Source organism: Uranotaenia lowii, chromosome 3 (assembly GCF_029784155.1).
Source record: "Uranotaenia lowii strain MFRU-FL chromosome 3, ASM2978415v1, whole genome shotgun sequence".
Classification (NCBI taxonomy): Eukaryota; Metazoa; Arthropoda; class Insecta; order Diptera; family Culicidae; genus Uranotaenia; species Uranotaenia lowii.
In genome coordinates, this window is record NC_073693.1 from 149,285,822 (window position 1) to 149,311,275 (window position 25,454).

The 25,454-nt window shown below is 34.3% G+C and overlaps 1 protein-coding gene across 1 annotated transcript in view; it reads left to right on the forward strand.

Annotated features, from left to right (window-relative positions):
• Positions 1 to 15,129: 15,129 nt before the first annotated feature.
• Positions 15,130 to 25,454, forward strand: part of LOC129758599 (putative uncharacterized protein DDB_G0282133) — a 509,097-nt gene continuing 498,772 nt past the window's right edge. Inside the window, exon 1 of the mRNA XM_055756144.1 lies at positions 15,130 to 16,524. The gene's annotated coding sequence lies outside the window, so the exon portion shown is untranslated. The remainder of the gene's footprint in view (positions 16,525 to 25,454) is intronic.

The window sequence follows — 25,454 nt, forward strand, 5'->3', positions numbered from 1 at the left end:
GTCACGAGTGAGTTCCTGCACTGAAGTGGCGTTTTACGTCAAAAGTATTCAAAAGTGGGTAGTTTTTGGTGTCCGTGTAGGACGTTTTTGATCTTCTCGTCTGTACGCGCGGTAAAATTCGATGAGTTGCACATGTGCTAAGTACATTGTACGTGTATGACAGTACCACGTTAGGACGCTTTGCTCTTCTCGTCTGAAGTGCGCGGTAAAATTCGGTGAGTTGCACCGGTGCTTAGTACAGGAAGTATTTGCTCTAAATAAAAACGCGATGTACTCGATAGAGTGTGACGCGACGAACATTACATATTTAAGTTTGATTTGATCACATCCCTTCCCAAAGGGAATCCAGATCTTATTTACCTTCCCCACTAACAAACCACCCTTCCTGTGACGACCGTGGAGATTTAGAGGTGTATTCGGTCTCTAGTAGCAACGGAAGTCGAACTAACAATCCTTCCCTTCCCCGATGAACCGTGAGGACGTGGCCGGCGCCGTTTTTGACCATATAAGATAAGAAATCTTCGAAACGTGTACACAGAAAATGGTAAGCTTATCCCAAGCCCCATTTATTTGGATCTATGTACAATTTTGAAGGTTCTTGTCAATCACTACTGAAATTTACGGTTTATCTAAGTGTCGGGATTGTCACTTTCCAGAATGAATCTCCGATGTCACTCCGTATGCGGTTTAACCATCTTTTTTTTTACTCTTCTCACTCAAATGTTGCTCTCTCTCTCTCAAGAGATTGAATGGCATTTGACAGATATTCGATGTAGTTGATTTATCGTTTTATCGCTTCTACACTGAAATAAATAATTCTGCGTGTTTCTATTCGAAACTTGAAATTCAATCAACTATTTGATTTCATTTCTGAAAAGAATACCTTTTTTTATTTGTTTTGAGCCAATCAATTCATTTTGTTATTGTATTTCCTACACTAAGCTCAAGCTTAAGCTCAAGCTCAAGCTGAACTAAAGCTTCAAATGATTATTTCAAACCTTAACAAAGTTCGGAAAATAAAATTTGGAACTTAGTTACCGAAAAATTTCATATCCATGAATTAAGGATTTGGCCTACTGAAATCAAATCTAAAAACCTCTGAAAAAGTATAGCGAAATAAGGCTCACTTACCCTACCTCATATATGTTTTAGCTGAGTTTGAATTTGATACAGAATCTAAATGTAAAGAAAGAATATTTTGAATACCTACTCTTCAATAAATTGATGTCTTTCAGTTTTTAAACTGAATATTGATTTAAGATAATACTTAAATTTCAATTTTCTTTTAATTCTACAAGAATTTATTTGCAAATTCAGAGGAATGTTTTAAATTTAAAACAGTTTTTCCTACGGCCCTGAAATATGAAATAGAGATTAACGAATAGAGAAACGAATTGTGAATGTAGAATGGGCTATCCTTATTTTAAGTTTTTGTTTTCCAAATTCATACATCTAAATTCAACAAAGCTTTTTATAGTTGATTTATTAGATTTCCTTTGGAAATATTATAATTTTCTACGTCACATTTGTAAGCCAAGGTAAAGAAATGACCATATTGATAGACCGGATTTTATACAGTTAAAAAAGAGCTCCCCAGACGATAACACATCGGATGTTGATGATCTACGAAAAATTTTGTTCGCCAAGTTTATCAGATGGACGGAAATCATGAGTTCAGAGAATATAGGTAATTATAGAAAAAAAAAACGTGTTCATAAATCAATAATACATCAGTGTTGTTTATATCTTTGTTATGATATAAACTGGAACTAGCGATCTGAGTTGATATAAATTTTTATAAATATGAGAAATGATGATAATGAAATGCAACGATTAAAATGTGCATAGCTAAGCATAATTCCAGGCGGAAATACTCAGTCCATCATAAAGCTACTCTGTCACAGGTTTATGATAAAGCTTAGTTCTTTTAGAAATGGGACACTTTCATCTGCTAATAGCTCGTTTACTAGTTATTGGATATTCAAAATTTTGACAGCATTTTGTTGCCTGTAAAAAGTATTATTCGACCAATTTTTTTCAAAATTTAAAATTCACGCGTTTTTGAGATATGCACGATGCAAGAGAAAAAGAAAGAAATAATTTTGCACAGTTTCCTTTAAAATTCGTCATTTTTAAATTGTTAGCTCACAAATCCGTTGATTATTCAAAAATAATTGAGTTTTTGTGGTGGATAAGTATGCAAACACTGTCAATAATGTCCACAAAGTTCAAATCAAGCATTGGAGTGAAGCAAATGATCGGCAACTACGGTTAAGGGTCATCAGGGAGGTCAAGTCTCATACCAGCATTTTTTAATTTTTCAATAAGCGAAAAACTAAGAGTCGATCGCTGAAATGTCCAAAACAATTTTCTCCGAGAAGCTGAATGTGTTGCCTAGTGATGACTCATTGAAACCCAACCTCAAACCACCATTTTTTGCTAGTTCCAGAGCTTGTAAGCTGTAAAGTCGGTACCGAGGCTATGGGACAGATGATTTCTGATGAACGACAAAACTTATGAAATACCCTATTTTAAACAAATTCCAGCGTTTGAATCCTATACCTTGTCTGCTCGTTGCAAGATCCCGAGTATATTTAAGTATGTTTTTGCTGGTTATTTTGTATAAAATTATAATGATTTGACAAAATTCTGCTCCTGCGAAAAAAAAAACAAAAATTTTCAAAACGAAACTTTGGTTTTCGCTGTTTTTAAAATCCTAAAAAGAGTAATTTTGTTTGTACCATTCGCAACCTACGATTTATATCACCGATTTAACTTCAAGTTCAATCTTATGATGGTTTTAATTCGTTATTGTCAGATTTTGCCAGAAGAAATTCCATTAAAAACGTTCTAAAATGTGGTCAAAAATAATCAAATTTGTTCATTTCGAAACTACTGTATCCACTAAAATGCTTCCAGTTTCTTTTAAAAGAGAAGTATTGGACCGAAAAGTATCAGAAATTGAAGAAGGAGGGTGAAGCCACCTCAAATATAGATTTGACGAAAAATAAGTTGGAAAAACTGATCAATACCATGACTGAAAAAAGTGTGCGCCGGCCAATGGGAGATACCAAGAATAAAATAAAAATTTCTCTAACAAAAAACGATAAAAATTTTTTTTCAAATTTTTTCAAGAAATATCATAACATTACCTTCATTTTCTTCATAGAAAGTATTTCGATCAAACGAATGGTTTTTGAGATACACGCATTCGTAACTGTCCCATTTCTAAAAGAACTAAGCTTTAACCACCCTCTGAAAAATGTAGTTTAGACAACTTTAACCCAACATAGCCATCGGATTACCTGTCCTCATGCAACTTTTTGCTCATGATAACGACCGTTTAATTGAACCTCGCTTCCTATGGACCGCGCTTATAAATAGATAGTACACTTTCATAATATCACTTATCGGTTACACTTTGAAGCAGCAGCCATCTTTCGCCAATCTACGCGATCGGAAGGCGGGAAAAAATGGATAAACTAGCACATAACATCGAACACAGTTGTACCGGATAAGTTTCTCAATAACGATCCGCCAACTGTAACGTTGATAAAGTCGCGAATGCCATAAAGATGGTAAAACGACTATAATCGAAACAAAAAAAGATAAACTAGCACCTGATTCATGAATAAATGTCCGTTGACGATGATGGGCGGATCATGACGATGTGTCGGGGAGTCAATGGATGCTCATGTCGTAATCTGGCGGCCTTCATCTCAATTGATAATCTTCAAGACCACCTCCGTCTGGTTTATGTTGCAGACAGGTTTATCGATAAGGATGAGTGTTAAGGTGGTGAAATGGAACTAACTGAGAGCATATGACGAATGTCTCAGATTGTTGAACATCAACGTTTGATTTTGGATTGCTAATTTATGATGTACCTTAAATTTCCTTCAAAGGTCATTTTCGAGTTATGAATTTTTAGTCATAATTCAATGAAATTCGTTTTCCAGTTTTCTTACTCTATTTTCTCGTTGAGGTAACAATTTTTTAATCGTACATTTTCAGCTTTTTCACTTTTGAGATTATGCAATTTTCGTCCCCCAAATCACATGGGAGTTTTCGCGCTCCATTTTAACAGGTTATTGTCCCATCTGTTTGGATGACTTAACGGCTTGGCTCACTTCATCAGCGGAGGCCGAGAGAATTTGCCAAAAACAATCTTATCAAGATTTTTCACGGGAACCGATCATCTTGAATAATAAAAAAGTGCCCCTCAGTTGACAACTAGCTGCATAGAAATTAAATGTTTGTTTTTGTTTTATTTCTACCTTTTAGCCTTCCAGAGGAAAGTGAAACGATTTCTTATTGCTTGATGCAGTTTTTTTAAATTGTGACCCAGAGATGGATCTTGACTCAACCATTAAGTTAGGGAAACTTTTTTTTGGCTTGGAAGTAAACTATCGGTGTAAATTAAAATTTCAGGGAATAGATTTGATGAAAACTCATGTTGAAAAACATGCGAAAAAAATCGCAAATCCTGCTGTGCTAAAAAATCTAAACACGAGTCCAACTACCGTAGGATAAAATGATGGGGATAGAAATAGACAACGAAAAATGATGATGATCACATGAGAGAACAATTTCCTTGAAACCGATAGACTTCTACACTTGAATTGTATAATATCCATACTCCAGGTTGTCTCCTGTAGTAGAATGATTATACATGGGCACACGAAGCCCAAGTTGGTTTTAGTGGGACGAACCCACACACGGCAGCAAACACCCGGCTGTTATGGTTTGAAGTCAAATTTCCATCTTGTAAAAAAAAAAAATACATGGGCCCCGCAGAGGCGCCAGATGTGGGTTCAAGTCCTACCGGGAGACAAGGTATATTTTTTTCGCATGTTTTACAACAACAATATTCATCTAATATATTCCCTGAAAGGCATGTTCAACTTTGGTCAAACACTAAATGGTGAATGTTGAAAGTTTTAATTACCATAAAGATTTTCAAAATTGAGAAAATGTAGATAACTTGGAAATGAGTAATTCGCTAAAAAAAACTTGTTTTTAGAGTTATGGAACAAGAAACTTCAACTTATGTATGTTTTAATAATAAAGTATGTTAAACTTATCATTTTCTCGATATAACATATGAAAACTATCGATGGACTATTAGATATTCAAAGTGCTTGTTATCTAATTCAATATAATAAAAATAAATACATAAATAAATTCTATAAATAAACTGAATCCTTCTTGATTTTTTTAAATTTTCGAGTCAACTTAAAAAACGGTTGACATTTTTTACAATATTTCATACAAGTCAAGAATTAACTTGCACAGCACGCATTTTTATATTCATCACGAACCCCACAATGTTGCATGACATATAAACGCAACATTTTTTGCTGCGCAGCTTTGCGATGATGGGCTGGGTTATGTAGCATAGGTATGAAACATTTCATTCGGTAAAAAAGCCAGTTGTGAGAAATGTGAGTTCGGTCGATGTCTCCGGCCCAGAAGACCGGTTATGCATTTCAATTTCGATTCATGCTTGGCAAACAGCAGTTCGGAACGTCTAGCTGATTTTTATTAGTTTGACACTATTTAACATTTTGATTCGTTGTAGTTACTAGTATTTTGATAAGTTTTTAATGTGATAAAAACAATTGTAATCTTCTATACCTATCTATATGATATTATTATTATGCATATAGAAAAAATCCAAAATATGAACGCTAATAATCATAGCAGCTTTGCCTACTAGCGACACGACGCATACGTCGCGACGTTGAAAATAATAACGACGCACCCCAAGTTTCCTTGGAGACTTGGAGCATGCGATTGATGTCCTAAGGGAAATGTACAGTAAATAACATAAACAATGTTCGAGTACTACATCGAAATCGCCTACTGGACTGAAAAAAGAAAAACAAACCTGCGAATGACAGAAATCCCGCTAGTAAAAAAGCGTCGCTAGTCCTACTGTCGCTATTCGGTTTGGTGCTTTACACATAATAATTAATTTCAGATCATGACTTTTTCATGTTCCAGTTATTCTAATCCAAGATTGAAAAAAATTCCAATGCCTTAGATTCGACAAGCGAACTTTTGCAATGAAAAGACTCAAATTTTTGTTATCATTTTCCAAATTATTATCAGCACATAATAATGAAACATTACACCACATAACAATTTGAAAAATGGATTTTGGAGTTTTTAATATCGAAGGAGTTGGATGCCTTCTTCTTCTTCCTGGTATCATGTCTCCTTCGGATGACATGAAAATAGATGAGGGCCAGTATCTCAGACTATATGCCCGAGCTGGATGCCCTTAAACAAGTGCTAAATTTAAAAGTGCATAATTTACCCTTCGAATAGCTACGGCCGCACTGTGGTCGAATTATCAAAAAACCTGTCAAAAACTATTTTTTCAACAGTTTTTTCTCTGAAAATTATTCAAATTGTTCAATTATCATAATTTCGCTGAAGTAGAATTTGTAAAATTTTAATGGCTCAGTAAGTGGTTCTCCCCATTAAATTTTTCTTAAAGAGTGCTGCAAAATGTTTCTCATCCTACATTGATTGAATCTAAAATTTACTCAAAATGACAATAAAAATAAAATTTAATTAATTGATTGACATAACAACGCTGCACATGCTGAACACTTTTTTTTAATTTTTCATTAATTAACGAGTAAACAAAGAAATTTTATGTAAGATGAGAACTTTTAAAAAATTTCAATGCTTATTTTTTTGTTACATTTTCTTTCAATTTTTTTTTCTTTTTATTTTTTCATATTTCAAATCTTTGAAATAACACCACTAAAGTTACTTAATATTTTTTAAGTTTTCATTGGTTCTCATGAATCTTGACCAGCAAAAAAGATCTATGATTCGATCATTATCCTGAAAAATATTTGACATACCATAATTTAATCATGCTTTGGAAGTTATTCCTGATAAAAAAAAATACACGGAAATGCTATTTGATAGTGCTTCAGAATTTGATAAGGATGTTTTATGAATGGATTGTTTAGAAAACTGAAGACCCAATTTATATATCAATTTAGTTCGTTATCTGGAAAGTTATTTGCTTAGGAATCAAATCTACTCCTCAAAATCGTTCTTCAAAAATGGCAAGAAAAGGCAGCCCAATTTGCATTATTGTATAGCTCAGAAATGTGGGAAGCTTTCCAGCATAAAATTAGAGTGGTGTTAGGGTAAATGTACCCGACCTTGGCACCTAAGGCATGGCTTACCCTTTTTTTCGACATTCCTACCTTCCTGTTGAGTTCACCATATAACATCCTTTGAAGAATTTACTTGCTAACTTGCTTAGAGTTCAACAAAAATATGTTTTCTCTATGGAACTTTCATTAATGTGAGCAAAATGCATGCAAAGTACTCACTATGGTGCTCCAATTACTTGGCCACCGTACCCATTGTTTGCCGTTTCGATGATCCAATTCTTGGCCACCAGCAAAGTGCAATAGATTTTTACCAACAATGCTCAATTGACAGTTAACAGAATCGTTGGCTATTTTGAATATAAGGCCACTGACAGAATGACGTCAGCTGAGCGTAAAGTTCTATGCGAAGATGGAACACCGGGCGCCACTCATACAACAAAAAGGCTTTTGAAAACATTGATGAAATTTGGTTGAAAGGGAGGCACAAAATAAGCTTTCATTTCAAAAAGTCGGAAGTCCAGAAACTCCGCAATGCGATTGCGACACATAGGGTTATTTTCACTACCAAACAACTCTCTTCATATTGTGGAGTTTGGCTTCATAAAGTAAGAAATTGAAAAATTCCTTAAATGGTATTTTAAAATTTTACCCTTTTGAATTTGTTAGCTGAGTTTATGAGCTTCTAGCAAGAGCCATCTCGAATGCCCGGGGCGTTGCGCAGTGGTTTGACACGCCAAATAGATGTTAGAATGTAAACCTTGCTAAAACTTTTTTTTAATTCGACTCACATCAAATATTTATAGGAATAATTGGAAAGCAAACGATATTTTCCTGAACTTCCAACTTCTGTTTCCATGAAAAAAATTAGAACAAAAATCCAAAAAATTAAATTTGAGTAGGTATATGGTTCCCAAGCAATAGAAAACGATTCCAAAACTCAATAAGCTATGTATTTTATATACTGAAGTCATAAATTGCCATCGATCTAACAATTTTTAGATAAGAAAAACATCTGAAGTTGTGAGATGCTTAATTTAATTTAGTTTTTTTTTAATATTTCGAACCACTGTGTTCTGTAGGAGACCACGTGGCTTTTGCTCGGCAGACTGCAATGCAAATGCTTTTCGCACGCATACCAATGTACCTTCAATTCATGGTTCCCAAATAGCGATTTTTGCATTTTTAATGCTCGGATATGACTTTTAGTTAGTCGAATCACTTATGTTCTCCAAATTATTTCGAAGCTTAAGTTGACAGCAACGGTCTTATCATACAACCCAATTAGTATGAAAACATTTGTGCGTAGTTTCAAATGAAGTTTTTGGAAAAACATCAGCCCAAAAATACCTCTTTAATGACCATGTATTTTTTCCAGCTTCCAACACTGGTGGTGTATTTCGATTGAAGTTGCATGCCAAGAAAAGGAACGAAAATAGTTTTCAATTTTCATTCAAAACCTAAATAAATATTCACACTTTAGTCTTTCTAGTATTTTTTTATTTTTTGCTGAGTTTAACTGTAAGCTTAAGTATTTATTTCAAATTTTTCAAATGAATGTCTGCGTATGAAATCGCATGTGAATTTAACAGTTGCACTAGAAAGGTGAGTTCATCTGATTTTCATACGGTGATTTCCAACATAATTTCCTCGGATGCAGATGGAAAAAAATTAACTTCTTTATTAAAGTACAAACAATCAAAAATTTCGGTATGCACAGATATGAAACAAATTATTCTCTTCGCAATGAAAATATATTCAAAAAATTTTAAGCTCAATTTGGACCTGAAAAACATGAAAAGACATCTTGGCATGCCAAGAAAAGGATCATGCCAAAATAGGGCTCACTTACCCTATGTGGAGTTTTGTTTAAATGCCAAATTGAAGTGCAGAGCTGGAAAACCGGAAAAAAAAATTGAAAATTGAAAAGAAATCGCTGGAATTTCAAATTTATCTGATCACCGACCAGTGGATAACAAATTTCGTTTCTTGAAAATGATCATTATATAAGCTTTTTTTTTGGGCTTTAAGAAAGTTTTCCATTGAAAAGGAACAGAAAACAATAGTTTTGGTGATTTTGTTTGGTTCCGGCATGATTTTTTATCTAGAACTATTATTTACAACTCTTTTCAAAATTTCCTTAGATTTTTGTCGAAAAATAAAAAAAATGCTGCAAAAAAACTGCTGCGAATTTCTGTTTGCCCCAACCAAGTTGAAGTTTGAAAACCTAAAAACAATATCGTGTTGTGCAACTAGATTCCATTTTTTTTATTTATTTGATCGTTGGGATTTTAACATCTATCGGGTCATTCATCCCTCCTACTACTAGATTCCATATGAAATATTTCAAGTTACCAAAATAGACCAAAACACAAATTTTCATTTTATATTATATAAAACATGCTCTACAAAAATAAAAAAAAATAATTTCATTCATTTGCGATTTTGAAATCTATTTATCATTCAATGTAAGCATAGCTTTGCAAAATCCCTTCGTTTCATAAAGTAACAAATTTGCATCAATTAATGTATGAAAAATGGGAAAAATCGTATTTTATTTTAATTTTTTTTCTTGATGTACTCATCATTTCCAACTGTTTAAAATGATTTTCAAGGAAAAATAAAAAATCATAAAATGAAGGGTTAAAAAAAAAAAATCAAACTTTTTTTAGCATTTTTTTTTTGAAAACCACTAAACGGGTAAACTTATGACTATCAATTTCATGGTTTCATGTAACCTGAAAATACCGAAACACGATGAAATAATTGGGTTGATAATTTTGAGCGTGTGAGTCAAGTTTTGGGTGCCAATTGTAGAAATATTTTTTGCTAAAACTGGATATACAAGAACTGGTGATCAAGGTTTGATAAGGAAAAAGATAATCAGAACCGAGTTTCAAATTTTTAATTTAGAAAAATACTACTAAAGCTTTCTAAATTGAACGCAAAATGAAATTTCTGAAACATAATAGTCATGTTTCGAGTTCAAAATGTGAGTTGAAATTATAATTTGAAAATTGTAAATCAAATCTATCATTACAGTTTCCACTTAAATTCATACATTCCAATTTGATGTTACATAGTTATCTTTAACAATATTTGAAAATCGAAGTATAGGATCAAAACTTTGATTTTGAAAATGATTAGAATATTAGAATGACAATAACAATATAAATTTTTGTTTTCCAATTAAAATCCAAATTCGGATTCAAATTTATGCATAATTTTTTGAATTTGAATTCAGAACAAGGAATATTTGTTATTTGTAGTTTTTAATTTATTAACTTCAACGATATCTTGTTGAAATTCGATGAGTGATCTCATTTTATGTAGAACATTATATTTATTTGTTATATATACCAGAATATTAAAATAGTTCGTTATACAACAACAAAAAAAAAACACTTTTGAAAAGTAATTTAAAAATATTAGCGCATAATAATAATAATAATAACAACAGTAGCAATAATAAAAGACGCACTCATGCAACGATTGCAGAGATTTATCTAGCTTAGCCTTGCGATTTTGATTAGACTTGTTTCAAACGGCCATTGCAGTGAAACAAAAAATGATTGCAGTTAAAAATCATCGAAACAATTCTAAGAAAAAAAAGGTACGAAACATTTTTTTTTTTACATTGTTTGCGATCGTCGTTATTAGATTTGTCTCCATGTGCCAAATATTATCGTTTCGTGCATCGAATGGAACGTCATAATTTGAAAAGATCTTGTGTAAAGTTAAAGAAATTTTAAAAATTTAAAGGCGGGCGATAAGCGCACATATAGGTTTAGGATTAGGAACACATATTTTATCAAATAAATATTTTAAGAAATAAGGATATGAAATCACATGAGCACATGAGCAGACATCTGTTATCATCTCATTAATTCTTAAATAAAAATTATGACTAGACGAACTAAAATGTAGTGCACATGAGCAGAATCTGTTATCATTTCATTAATTTTTACATAAAAATCATGACTAGACGAATTAAAATTTAATTTTTCACCGATAGACAGCATTTTACTTAGTTAATCTTTTTCCTTAATTGAGAAATTCAATCTGCCTGTTATGGGCACTCAAAAACAATCTCTTATTTCAATATTTTATGCATTTTAACTTGGTCTTAAGCATTTAATTCGTTGTTTTTTTCAACATAAATTAAAAAGAATAACCACTAACAATTTTGTCAAGAGTTTCTAGATGCGTGATAGTTTAAGTTTAATATACCTATGTATATGTTTAAAAACCTTGTTTGAATTTTATTTTATTTTTTTACTGAGTTGAAATCATAAAGCCTTTTTGCTTTGCTACACCTTCCAAATATTATTGTAATTTGTTGGACCTAGTTATTCAACTTTTCATTTATTTGCACAAGATTTTAAATTCATTTTCAAAATCATTAAATGTTTTTTTCAAAATTAAACTACTTTTTTTGTTTTGATTTAATTTTTTTTTAAATTCGTGTTTTAATCCTTTTTGTAACTCTGGATTTTTTTGTTTCATATGTTAATAACATGTGCCAAAATATTTTTTTACATATGGAATTTTCGTAGCCCCTCAAACTCAAACTGTTATAGAAACATTTTTTGTAACAAAATAACGGCACGGGACACTTATTTTACCTATTCGTTCTCGAATTATTATACAAATTGTGAGAGTGACCACCTCCCTCATTCCTGTATCCCATATGGAAGAAAGGGGGTAACATAACATCAGAATACACTTCTTATATACAAATACGATCCCGTGTCATATATGGCTCCATTCTCGATAAGTTCTTGAGATAAAAAATGGGTGACCCTCTCACCACTTTATATCTCCCCTCTGGCAAGAGAAAAAGGGTCTCAAACCATCGAAGAAACATTGTCCATACACAAGTATGCTTCCATGCAAATTTGATTCCATTTTCTCAATTAGTTATCGAAATAATAAAAAAATTGTATGAGTGACCCTCTTCTCACTTTCAATCGTTTCACTGAATGGATGGAGGGGTGCTAAACCACCGAAAAAAAAAACATTTCTTGTGATCGAATACCCTTTCACCCCAAATTTGGTTTCGTTTGCTTTATTAGATGTCGAGCTATGCTATAAAATTTGTATCGGAGCCCCTATTTCTACCTACCCCCTACCTGGTACGAGGGAGTCAAGATAAAACATTCCGTGTATTCAAATACACTCCCATGCCCCATTCTATTCCATTTGCTCGATTGTTTGATTGTTCCCATAACATATTTGGTTCCATTTGTTAGAAATTTGTTTGCTTCATGCAAAACAATCATATGTGAGCTCCCGTCTTCGCTAGCTGCAATCCCAATTGAAGGAAAAAGAAGTCTCAAATAAGCCAAAAGCCATTTTACGTATACAAATGCTTTTCCATGACAAAATTGTTTCCATTTGCTCTATTAGTTCTCGAGTTATGCAAAAAATGGTAAAGGCTGTTCTCTCTCCTTCCTATCACCCCACTGGAAGGAGGCAGTAGCACCAAATATTCACAGAAACATTTCTTGTGCTCAAATACCCTCTCAAGCTCAATTTCGTTCCATCTGCTGGGTAAGTTCCTGAGTTATGTGAAAAGTTGTATGGGAGCACCCTCCACCCTTAAGATTATCATAGAAACATTTCTCGTAACCAAATACCTCCCCACGCCAAATTTGGTTCCATTTGCTTGATTAGTTTTCCAGTTATGCTGAAAATTACACCTTTAGTTTCTTTAGCTCCTTTTTCTATCTTCTCATATGAAGAAGCAAGGGGTACTTAATATTCATGGAACTATTTATCGTACCGCAACACCCTTCCAAGCCAAATTTGGTTACATTTGATCGAATAATTTTCAAGTTCATTAGCTTGATTAGTTCTCCAGTTATGTTAAAAATTTTAAGGTAGGCCCACTCCCCCTTTCCTCTCTCCCCACTGAATGGAGGGAGGGGTACCAAACAATCATAGAAACATTCCTCGTACTGGAATACACTCCCATGCCAAATTTGGTTCCATTTGTATGATCAGTTCTCGAGTTATGAAAACTTATTACATATATTTGAAAGAGGGTCCCAAACCATTATAGGAACCTTTGCCGGCCTCCATTACCCCCATCTGCCAAGTTTCACGCAAATCGGTTCAGTATTTTTCGAGTCTCTAGGGAACAGACAGACAGACATAAATCCATTTTTATTCATATAGATATCACCATCTTTTTTGAAAATGCTACGTTTTTCATTAAAAAAATTATAACCATTTCAACGTAAACAAAATCTGAACTCAATAAATATTATTTAAAAATGACAGGTTTTCCTGGCTAGAGCTTTAAAAAATTTCAAGAAATTTTTTGTTAAGGTTAAATACATACATTCAAAATTCATTGGCTATGCAAAGTAGTTTTTTGCGAGTTTTTATTTTCATAATGCTGTGAAACAGGTTTGAAATGAGCAGTTAAAACACAAAAATTAAATAAATACATATTGAAAATGACTAACATCGAATATCTTTTCTGAGGTGACAGTAAGGTTTAAGGTTTGTTTACATAAAATGTGCCGCAAGAATTAATAAATGTTTTTCATCCAAAGATATATTTCTTAGAACTTTCAGTATTTGAATGAAAATGTTTTAATTCCATACACATTTCCATACAAAATCAAAACTTGTTGTGCTTATTAAGGACTAAATGAATCGCTTCCGAAATTTTAATTGCTATGTGTGTCAGTAAAACAACCAAAAAAAAGTTATAAGAAGTGTTAACATGTATAAATTTGAAAGTTTCATACAAAGCTTGCAGCGGTCCAATGCGCATATTTAAGATTTCCTGATTGCTCGGATATTTAATACAAAATTTGGAACAGTCCTGCCTGGCCTGGTTGCCCGGATGTTATTGAAGATTGTCCGTTTTATCTTGCATCATGAATATCTAAAAAAAAACGCGTAAATTTAAAATTTTGAAAACCAATTGTCAGATAAAAGTGTCCCATTTCTAAAAGAACTAAGCTTTAGCTGAACCAACATTTTTAAAATCATAAATTTTATACAAATTGGTTAAAAACAAGAGAGGTAAAGCGATTTTAAGCGACACTCAACATCCGTAAAGAAAGTTTGTTTTTTTTTAGTTTTCTGAGAGCATCAATAAAAAAAGTAATGTTACAAAATTAAAGATTTCATTAGTTTATTGGGAGGCACAGAAGATTTTTTTTTATTTTAATGCGCCTGAATAAAGGTTACACGCTCTTGACATTCAAGAGCGGAGAGGGTCAATTGGCACAAAATATTCAGAAGTGTACTCGTAATAATTTGGTTTTGAAAGCTTGTGTCCTTTTGAATTTACAATTTCAATCCTTTAAATCTCAAATGATAAAGATCTGTCTAATTTTATTATATGAGTACTGATAGAAATATATTTTTAGAATTGATGAGCTAGTAACGTTCCAAAACTCATGTTGCGTCTAGCATAGCCTTGCGACAACACGCGGAAGTTATGTTTCGTTGCAGCACGAATGATGCACGAGAGACCTACAGTTTTCCAAACAGAGCAGGCGCGAGAGAATGCTCCCGGCTTTCCATGGAGAATTGAGAGTGTTTATTTTCCAATTTCATCTCTCTCACCCAAGAGACAATGTTTACGATTTTCCGCGAGCATTTTTCTTATTCTCGCTAACACTCTCTACCTTCCGGTGGTTAGTAATGTGCCTTGCATATTTAGCTTGGGATGCTGCAATGTTAGATCAAATCCGCCACCTGGGTCACCAGTCACAATGCTCTCTCTATGTTGTGGAGGAGGATCACGAGGAGGGACTGACGCTTCAGCAAAGTGGACACCGAGACACGGTTTTGCCGCTGATGCCGGGTCGTTGGTTCGTTCGTTCGTCTGGTGCGCGACAGCAGCTTGCAGCGGTGTCTTCATTTGGAGTTCAACTTCACTGAGAAGATTGCTGGTTGATGCTAGTTGGGTGGTTGGTTTGGTTGGCTGAAGCGAAAGCGAAAACCTGCCTACTCTCGGCAGCCGATTCGAGGGGGACTCAAACCAGTCCGTCTGGTGACTTTCGAGTGAGCGGTCGCGGTGTGGGATTGGCTTTTGCTCTCCGTTTGGGCCCTGTTTGTGCGGCTTAGTTTCTTTGGTTGATGAGGTGTTCGATTCATGCAGCCTAGTGTCCGAGGAAGGCCTGTGGAAGGCTTGGCGCGATTTTCTGTGGTTTTTTATTTTGTTTTCGATTGGGCTATTATTTATACTGAGGCCGATTGACGGTGATATTAGAGTTGGATAACCTACAAGTGCGGTTTTTATTTGTGAAACTGATACGGGTAATTGGGTGTGATGTTCTACATTTTGGGTGGCAGTGCTAGCCTTAGGAGCTGTGTGACACGATGACGTTCAGGATTAATAACCTTCGAAGAGAACGTGCCCGTTCAGTTGGAATAATTGATTAGAAGTAACCTCGACAGGATGGATGCTTCAAAACCTGGCCGCACCGAATTGTAAGTGGTTGATTTTTTTTTGGTTTTTGGCCAACGGCCAGACCTAGCCAGCAGAAGTGGTCGGAAAACGAAAAGTTGTGTACATTTAAGAAGACGTCGAAGGAGAACGAGTTGTGAAACATCTGAAATAAACTGTGAGTTAACGTCTAATGTGTCTCGAAGCAGCTAAAGAAAAATACAAAAACAAGTGAAGAATCGGTAGCTGTACAATATAACAGTGATCACCAGACCTGCACTTTGGATAAGGAATCCCTCTTAAATAATGCGGCCCAGCATCGGCCACCATGTTTATCTCTGATGGGTAGTGACTTCAATACGTGCCGAACCAGAAGCCCCTCCACCCTTCGTTCGATTGAAAAAGGTATTAGCATAGTAGTGAATGCCGCCACACGGTGGCCATGCCAAATATGCTAATCACTATCGACAACTCCATAAATCAATCCCCCGAGAACAGACGGAGTGTACTGGGGTTGAAACATGTGATGCTGTACAGAACACCCGCTTTCAAGAATCTGCAAAAACTCTACAACACAAGAATGGAAAGTTAGGAAACACACAACGTTGTCTCATCAACGCAACGTTACACTTCAAATAGGTGTGATGTAACCGAATTCCCCCAAAAAAAACGGATGGAAGTTCAAGTGAAGCAATTTACTTTTAAGCGCAAAAGTTCGTTGTGCTTTGAATAAGTGAAGAGTAGAAAAAAAATCGCAACAATCAAAATAACCGTTTCGAGAAGTGAAGAAAAAACCCTTTCTTGTTCCGTAGTTGATGTACAGCAGTTTAGCTGATTCTGTTTTTTTTTCTCCCGTCTTAACCGCAACCGCTGCTCTTCGAATGAAGTGGCGTTTGGAAGCTCATCTTGTGCGGCGTTAAAAAGTTCAACGTATAACGATCAATTGTGTGTTAATAACCCGATTAAGTAAGTATTGAATCGTCGAATGTATAGTAGTGTAGTCGAAAGAGCAGCAGTGAAGAAGTACGCGCCATGGTGTTTTTGTTTATTTTGTGCGTTTGTGAGTGCGGCTTTTCCGAAGATAGGATTTTGGGAGGGCTTTTTTTACCTCTTGGTCTGTCGCTGTTGTTGTTGTTATTTTGGTTTGCTTCCCCTTGGTAGAGCGCGATAAGTCGAGCTCTTGCGGTGCGGTAAAGTTTAATGTTTTCTTCAGCTTACTCATTACCTAAGAGGAAATATTTTGTTAATTTTTTATATTGTTTCCTCCATTATTGCCTCGTTTGGAAATTTGTGTCCGCAAATCACAAGGGCGCGAACATTAAACAACTGATGAAAAAAAAAGTTAGGGGAACTTGCCGGACACTTAAGGTTTCTTGGCAATAACTTCAAAAATATATTTTTGTCAGTATTGATTCCTTTACTGATTTTAAGGGTATCAATGTTCTGTCACCAAACTTAATTAGAAAAAAAATTACAACTGATTCGTGTGGTAAGAGAATAATTTAATATAAATTTTCACTCATTTCTAAAATTGTTGTCTATGGCCGGATACTACGAATTACTTCACCTAACTTGTCGCCAATGGCACAAAAACGTATCAAAATGACTAAAATCACTTGCACAGGTCTTATGAAAACGGGCTTTGAATACTGAACGTTCTTTGTAGCCTTTCATAAAAGTTTTTTTTGGCAAACAGAAAGAATCATTTGTTTTGAAAAAAAAAAACTAGAGAAAAACTTTCTATGATCGGACACAAAAATCTAAAGTTTCTGAGAGGATCAACATATTTTCGCTTTTGAATCCATATCTATTGCCAACCATTTGAGGGTGCTATAGAGATGAAAAAATGAAAGATTCAAGTTGAAATCATGTTTAATTTTGAATATTTTCTTGTCCGGTCATAGAAAACAATATGGTGTCCGTTTTCCCTTTTTTTTAAATTTTTCTGATATTTCGTTTAAACTTCCGTTTTAAAATCTTATGTCATCTGTACTGCCCCTACTTTCATAACAGTCCCATATGCAAAAACAAGCAAGCGAGAAAATCAGCTTTTTCTGTTTTGGAATACATTTTAAAATTGTGACCACAGCTTTCAGCATAAACAAAAATCGTTTAATGGAATGTATTCTAGGTTGTCATAATAAATCGTAGGACCTGAAATTTTCGAAATTTGGCAACTGGTAAGGTCTGGAGCACCATTTTTGTTTGTTATGGGACTGTTATGCGAGCATATTCGAGAGCTTTTTTAAATCTACTCGCATAACAGTCCCATACAGAATATGGTTTGCTCACCAAGCTACCTTCTAAGACTTAAATTTGATCATTTCTGAACTTGTAAATGTAGTTCGTGAATTCCACATTGTAAGTTGAATCTTATCATGGTTATAAGTTGTTTTTGATAGTTTTTCTCACAGGAAGACCATCCTTCCTTTATTTTAGCCTGCCTTTCAAAAACTATAGTTAAATTTACTGTGTAGTTTGCATAATTCGACATCAAGTGAGTTGAATCTTGTTTAAATGACTTAAAGCAATAAATCAAAGATCATTTCACCGGAAGAAACATAGTAAGATAACTACATCCGTAGTATTTCACATATGGGACTGTTATGCGGGTACATTTCATATGAGATCACTAGTTGATATTTTTTTCATAATTTCTAGAACAAAGTTTTTTTTTATTAATTTATATTGAAGTCTAATGTTCAAAATGACGAACTGTAAGGTTAGATGAAAAATGACGAAAATTCATATGGGACTGTTATGCGAGTAGGGGCAGTGTAGTCGGAAGATAACCAACCAACGATGACGTTTATGTGCAAGTTACATTTTATAAGCCGAAAAAACTGACCACAATACAAATGCAAATTTATTTTGGGATTTTTTTTTTGGATTTTTTTGTTGATATTGTTCGGTGAAATAAATGACTAGGTGCTTTGTTTAGTGCAAATTTAGGAGAGGATCTCCGTTTTACTAGGTAAAAGCTTTCGGTGCCTTTAATTGGTTTTTCCTAACAGATAATCAAAGATGTATGTACTAAAGTCCGAAATGGTTTATTCTAGCGTGAATTCACGTCACAAAAGTAATTAATCACAACAATAATAACTAAAATTTTAAAATGCCCAAATTATATTCATTTTGAAGAAAATTCAGTTTGCGATCTTTTGCTACAATTTTTTTCATTTTCAAGTTAATTGATTGACTTCTAGAATGATAACAGTGCAGAAAAGTCCGGAAAAGCGATTTCACGTCACGGTGGAATGTGTCAATAGACTTTTATGTAACAAGTCAACTGCATTCTGCCTATTCATGAATATGAAATGTGAGCAATCATCACTAAAGGGCATTTAATCAATGAATCGTTATTTTTTTAGTTGGAAAATTGTTTAAATGTATAAATTTAATTGAAACTTTTAACTCGGAACAACTTAAACCTATTTCGCAAAGGATTATTTTTGGAATAAATAAAAAATTTCACTTTAAAAATTGTGTCGAGCTGTATTTACTCACCACGAGTTTATAACACATTGAAAAACAGTTTTGGCAATTCATGTATTAAACATCGAGATAAATTAAACTATTATATATCTATCTTATTATCTTTCTTGTCTGTCTGCCTGGCTGTTCCCTATAGACTCGAAAACTACCATCAACTGGGGCAACATGCAACAATTTTCAACTTCAATGGCTTCTAAAAAACTTATGTTCACAGTTAACCCTACCCCTTATGCATCAAAAGTTTTCAGGATGATGGGACATCAAATTGGCGTAGTTAGAAAAATTATTGGTTCCTATAGTTATTTTTAATTTTCTAAAAACATGCGATTTTCACCCTCCTAAACAAATGGGGTAACTTGCAACAAATTTTGTGTTCAATGAAAAATCTCATGAACAAGTATGAAAATTTCTAGTTTTTAATATATTTGCGATGCCTTAAAGACCATTACGCATGAAAACACCAATTGGTCTGTATAAACTAATTTTCAAATTTTTTCTGAAAATAAGGATGCTCCATACATTAAGGGGTTAAATAATACAATAGAGAGTTCAGAGTTCAGAGATGATCTGTTTTCGATAACTTCAAAAAACTATTAGTGAGCTTTCAACATTTAAGGTTAACTAATAATAACACAGTGTAAATTAAAAAAGCGAAAAAATACACATATACAGTTGCGTTCAAAAAAAAAATTAAATCGTGAAAAGCTACACACCCATTTCCAACTTTGACAAGCTGCCATTTCTCTCTCGGTTGATATTTTTGCATGAAAATTTCACACTATCTAGTTCAACTATTCAACTAACACTATAAGAAATTCGAAGTCTTTGCAATGACGGGAAACAAAGATAGAGCTATTTCCGTAAAAAAAGGAAATTTGGAATTGCTTCACTAAACTTGCTGTATCTTCGTCAATTTTCATTGAATATCTTCAAATATGATCCAAAGATGTAAAAAGGTTTAATCTGATACCAGGCCATGTTTCGTCAAAATCGATGAACGTGATCAAAAATGGTGCCGAGTAGAAAATCAGGTTCATTATCGTCCAGCAGACGATTTCATTCTTTTTTGGACGGATATTTGTATGGAAAACATCGTTATCCATGTATTCTTGGTTTTTTCTTTCACAAAATCAAAATTTATCACAAAGAATGTTGTAAATTGATAAAAACTTCATTCGTGCTTTGTTTCGGAAGAGAAAATGTTTCAACAGAGTTCAAAATAAGAAAAACAGAGTTTCCGAAATGACCTGCTATAATTATTCCGATAAACAAATTTGATACACAATTAAAACGAGTATTCTATTCGCTCTTGTGTTTAAATACTAGCTCTGTTGGAACAATTTCTATTACAAGACATAGCAGGAATGAGGTTTTTTTCAATTTTCAACATTTTTTTTTTTGTAAATCTTTATTTGAAACGGCTCATACTTTCAGGTTTTAAAGAGCCAAATTCGTTTTTGTTTTTACAATTATGTGCTTAGCTTAACACTTTCATTTTAAAGAGAAAGAAGATAAGAAAGGGAAACATGAAAATAAAAAGAATTATAGGCGAAGCTTGATAGCTTTTAGAAAAAGGTAGATTTCGAACATGTAGTCCAAATCTAGCACAGCACGTTTATCGATTTTGACAAAACTTGGTCTGGTCTCAGATTAAACATTTAAACATCTTTGGATCTATTTTGAAGATTTTTCAATGAAAATGGTCGAAGATACAGCAAATTTAGTGAAGCAACTCCAAATTTCCCTTTTTTACGGAAATAGCTCTATCTTTGTTTCTCGTTATTGTTAAGACTTAAAATTTTGTAGAGTGTTAGTTGGATAGTTGAACTAGATTGTGTTAAATTTAAATAAAAAAAAATCAACTGAGAGAGAAATGGCAGCTCGTCAAAGTTGAAAGTAGGTGCGCAGCTTCATGCGTTTTTATTCTTTTTGAACGCATCTGAAGAATTGAAAACATGCAAAGTAGGTTTATATCATGGTTCAACAAAGTTTGTAGGTCTTTTTAGTAATTTCTGAATAAATAATATTAAAACAAACCAATGTACGAGAAGATTATCCATCTTGAAAAGTGAGATAATCTCCAACAGAGATTTTCATTAGATTGAGGATAGGAAAGATAAAAAACAGAGAGGACGAATGACCATTAGACTGCCCCAAATTTGTATGGGAAATTCAAAACCTGTAAGATGTTATGCGCTGCAGGCTAAAGTTGATCTTAGGCCTAGTGCAAGATCTCATGCCAAATTTGGGCTAGATCGGATCACGGGAAGGGGTCGCTCAACGAGCCTGAAGTTTGTATGGGATTTCGAGACAATTTGTTCGGGAGAAACATGAAATACCAGTTTTTGATGAATAACTTTGGTTTTCTTCGGCCGATTTCTTTTGACAACGAGTTTTCTTAAAGCCTAAATTATGACAAATTTTTCATCCGAAGATTGCAATTTGATTCGAATTAAGATAAAAAAGTTAATAGGCGTCAAAAATGGGCTAACTTTTTTAAGGGTGGTATTCATCATTGACAATGAGTCGGGGCATTCGAACATTTTGTCGCGACATAAACCGTGATGAATACCACCCTTAAAAAAGTTTGCCCATTTTTGGAGCCTTATAACTTTTTTATTTCAACTCGAATCGATTTGCAGTCTTCGGATAAAAAAAATGTCATAATTTGCGCTTTAAGAAAACCCATTTTTAAAGAAATCGGCCGAAGGAAACCAAAGTTATCCATGAAAAACTGGATTTTAATGTTTCTTCCGAACAAAATGTCTCAAAATCCCATACAAACTTCAGGCTCGTTGAGCGACTCCTTCCCGTGATCCGATCTGGCCCAAATTTGGCATGAGATCTTGCACTAGGCATAAGATCAACTTTATCCTGCAGCACATAACTTTTTCAAAGGTCGGGTCATTTGGGGCACTCTAATGACCATGTAGGTTAAAATTCTTTTAAAAATTTACAAAATAGAATAGAATAGAATTGATTAAAAACAGTTTCATCTTTTGAAGAAAAATTAAAGGGCCAAATCTATTCAAGCATCCAAAAAAATGATGGATGTTAAACATGTTGTTCGTGAAAGGATGAATTACATCGAAAACAACGCAAGGTATAAGGTTACGAGTCAAGTTTCTACTATGAATAAGGCCCATCTGTCCTTTCACTGGGGGATAAGATGTGGAAAAAGAGTCTCCCTTACAGTTTATGCATTAATTGAGAACTAATCGAACAAAAAAAAAATCTTAATTTAACAGGGCATATATTCAAATACCAGAAATGTTATTTTTATGTTTTTGACCCCTCACCCTCTCCAACAGGAAGAGGGGAAAGAGGAGGTAGGTTTTCATACAATATTTTTGGATCACTCGAGAACTTATTATTCAAATTTAATAGCAAAGGGTATTTGAGTAGAATTTTTTTCTATGATTGTTTAAAGCTCCTACCTCCTTTCACTGATTCGATAGGGAGGGGGAAGGGGAGCTCTCATACAGTTCCCCTCACGGGATGGAAAGAGAAAAGAGGTGCCTTACTTTTGTTTTGACAAATTCCAGAGCTCATCAAATAAATTTAACCAAATTTTGCAGGGGAAAGTATAAGAATACGAGGAATGATTCTATGGTTTTTAAAAAACCCTTTTCACCTTTCAGTGGGGGTTAAGAGATGGGAAAATAGTTCCGCCCAATTTTTTGAATTACTTGGAAACTTATCCAACAAACGGAACCAAATTTGAAAGAAAAAGTGTTCGAGTACAAAAAATGTTTCTATTTTTTTTAAAGGAAAAGTTCCATACAGTACAGAGCCAGGAATGGGGGAGCTTTTATCGCAAAGTTTTCAAAACATTTCAAGCAATAGAAACCATGAGAGGTTTTTTAAAGATTCATGACCCCCCTTTTTTAAGAGGAGAAACTGGAAAAAGGAAAGTATGTAAAGCTTGAAAACTTATCAAGCAAATAGAGCCATATGTGAAATGTGATGTAATTTGATTACGAAAAATGTTGTTATGGCAGTTCGTGGACCCTCCTCACATTGCTGGTGAGAAAAGCATACAAATCGAGTTCTTAATATCAGATTTAAAAACAAACATTGAAAAACATGTGAAGTGAAAGCTCTCATTGTGAAGATATCGAAAATTTAATTAGAATGAAACTATGTTCACACAATTTATTGATTTTAAAAAGATGCTGCTTTGCACCGGGTCAGCTAGTATTCAATAAATGTATCTTAAATATTATCAACAAAACCAATGTCTTAGTAATTTCAAAAAGTTTGACACATTTTTTTGATTATGTACAAATTTGCCTGTATTTAAATACATCTCCCGAAAGGATTTTTATAAACCGATATTATTGAAACGGATATTTGATTTATTAGCCGTTTCGTAATATTGTTTATTAAGAATATACTTGCTCTTTAACTGCCGACCGCTGGCTGACCCTGCAGGTATTCTAGGAATGTTTATTAACACTTCGAATTTTAGTTACCGTTTGAGTAACGTCTAGGCGTGGCCGCATGGCAGCATGGCGGCTTATATCTAGAAGGTTCGCGGTTAAAATCTGGCATCAGGACTAATTTTATTTCATTTTGTTATTGGATTGCTTGAGTAAGAAACTCTCTGATAAAATCAATTGATTGTAGATATTATTACGAGTTGCTCTGTGCTTGTTCACTGATAATCTGATTGTTTACTTTACTTAGTCCTTGTAACATAACTTAACTTAGTTGTATTCGTCGGAATGGTTTCCTCTCATTCTGCAAAAATTGCATGACATCAAAATAGCTGCGATTAGTAGACTGAAATTTTTAAAGTAAAAATCGCTACGTAACGATGAGCATACCTCCCCCCTCCTTTATGTCACAATTCGTAAAGCTCGAGCTTACTCCTTTCCCCTCTTAGAAGCGATACGTAATTTATGGATGCCTCCTAACTGGAGGAGGAGGATCCATGTCATGTCATAAGACAAATGGCTATCATCAGACAAAGCAGGATGAAAATAATCAGCCATCCAGGATATTGTCGAATGATGTAGCGAGCGCTGTGTGTGTATGTAAACCGGGTATTAAAATAAAAACATTCTTTGTTTCCAACCGACATGGCAAAAAACCATCAGCCAAGATGTGCTGTGCGTGTGACCGGCAATTGAAAACATTTTCTAGTTTCCCATTCCCACCCCACTCCTCTCCCATTCTCATCCCTTTCCCATCAGAGAAGGATAAAAAAAGACTAAGATGGTGCAGTGAGTAAGATATCAGACTGGCAAGTCGAGATGAGATGTTGCTGTGAGTTCGATTCTCACCATTTTTTTTCTTACCAATTATTCAATAGGATGAAAATCCCATAAAATAATTATCTTGTTCCGCTTGAATGGAGTGGTCATGAACCATTTTACTTGGCAGCTCGTATCTTTATGCCAGCAGTGGTTTTCCAATCATATCATCTCTGGTACAGTTCACTTGTTAGCGCATTCTGGCACAGAGATTGCCTAAATAGGCATTGGAGTTTTGCAACCTCTTCTATAGGTGTAAAGCCATATAGAATTTTGAGAGGCATTCTTCGACTGGTGTATACTTTCTATTCTTCATTTGGTTCTGTTGGTCAGCACTGACAAAGTTTGTTTAACCATTGAAGTCTGATTTCGTTTGTTTAACATTCTGGACGTGAAGATGAATTTGTTTTTTCTTAAAAACACTGTGTATTTAACAGCAAAAATGAATTGTTTCAAATTTGAGTAGGTATGTATTTTAAACCTAAGTCATACAGATACAGATACAAATAACGACAAATCAAAACCACACACAGAATCTGCCTATGTAAAGTGAGAAAAAAAAAAGAAACCCCACACCAAATCGAATGCACAAGAAGCAAATCATTCCGGAAGGTCCGATTAGGCTTGCACCTCTTCCCGTGTCTGGTGGAAGTTCAGCTGGCATCGAACGGTACCTCCAGGTCTTATATTCAGCCTATAGGTGTAGGCCCTGATGATTCAGCCATCTTCAGAGAACTCCCGGACCGTAGCAGTTACGCCAATTAGGAATTCACTGTACGAAGGTGCTAATCAGCTGGGCCGTTTGTTTTTGTTGTCGTTTTCTTTCTCGTAGATCGTAGTTGAGCCATCGTGGCGTCAAACCAAAACGTGCCAGCGTCGCATTTGGTTTGAAGAAGAAAAAAAATCGCACCTACACAGGTTTTTTTTTTTGTTTTAAAATTTCTTCGGTAAGCGTTTTGCTGGGTGTGATCATTCAAAGGCAGGTTTACAAAAAGTGGCAAAACTTTCGACGGCTCACTGAAGAGAGGTTCAATGATCGACTAGCAGAAATAGTGATGAGGGTATGGTAATGAGGTCGAACCTTGACTGATAACTTGGAATTGTTGGCAGGTACGTAAACCTTTGCGAAGAGTTGGAAACCCC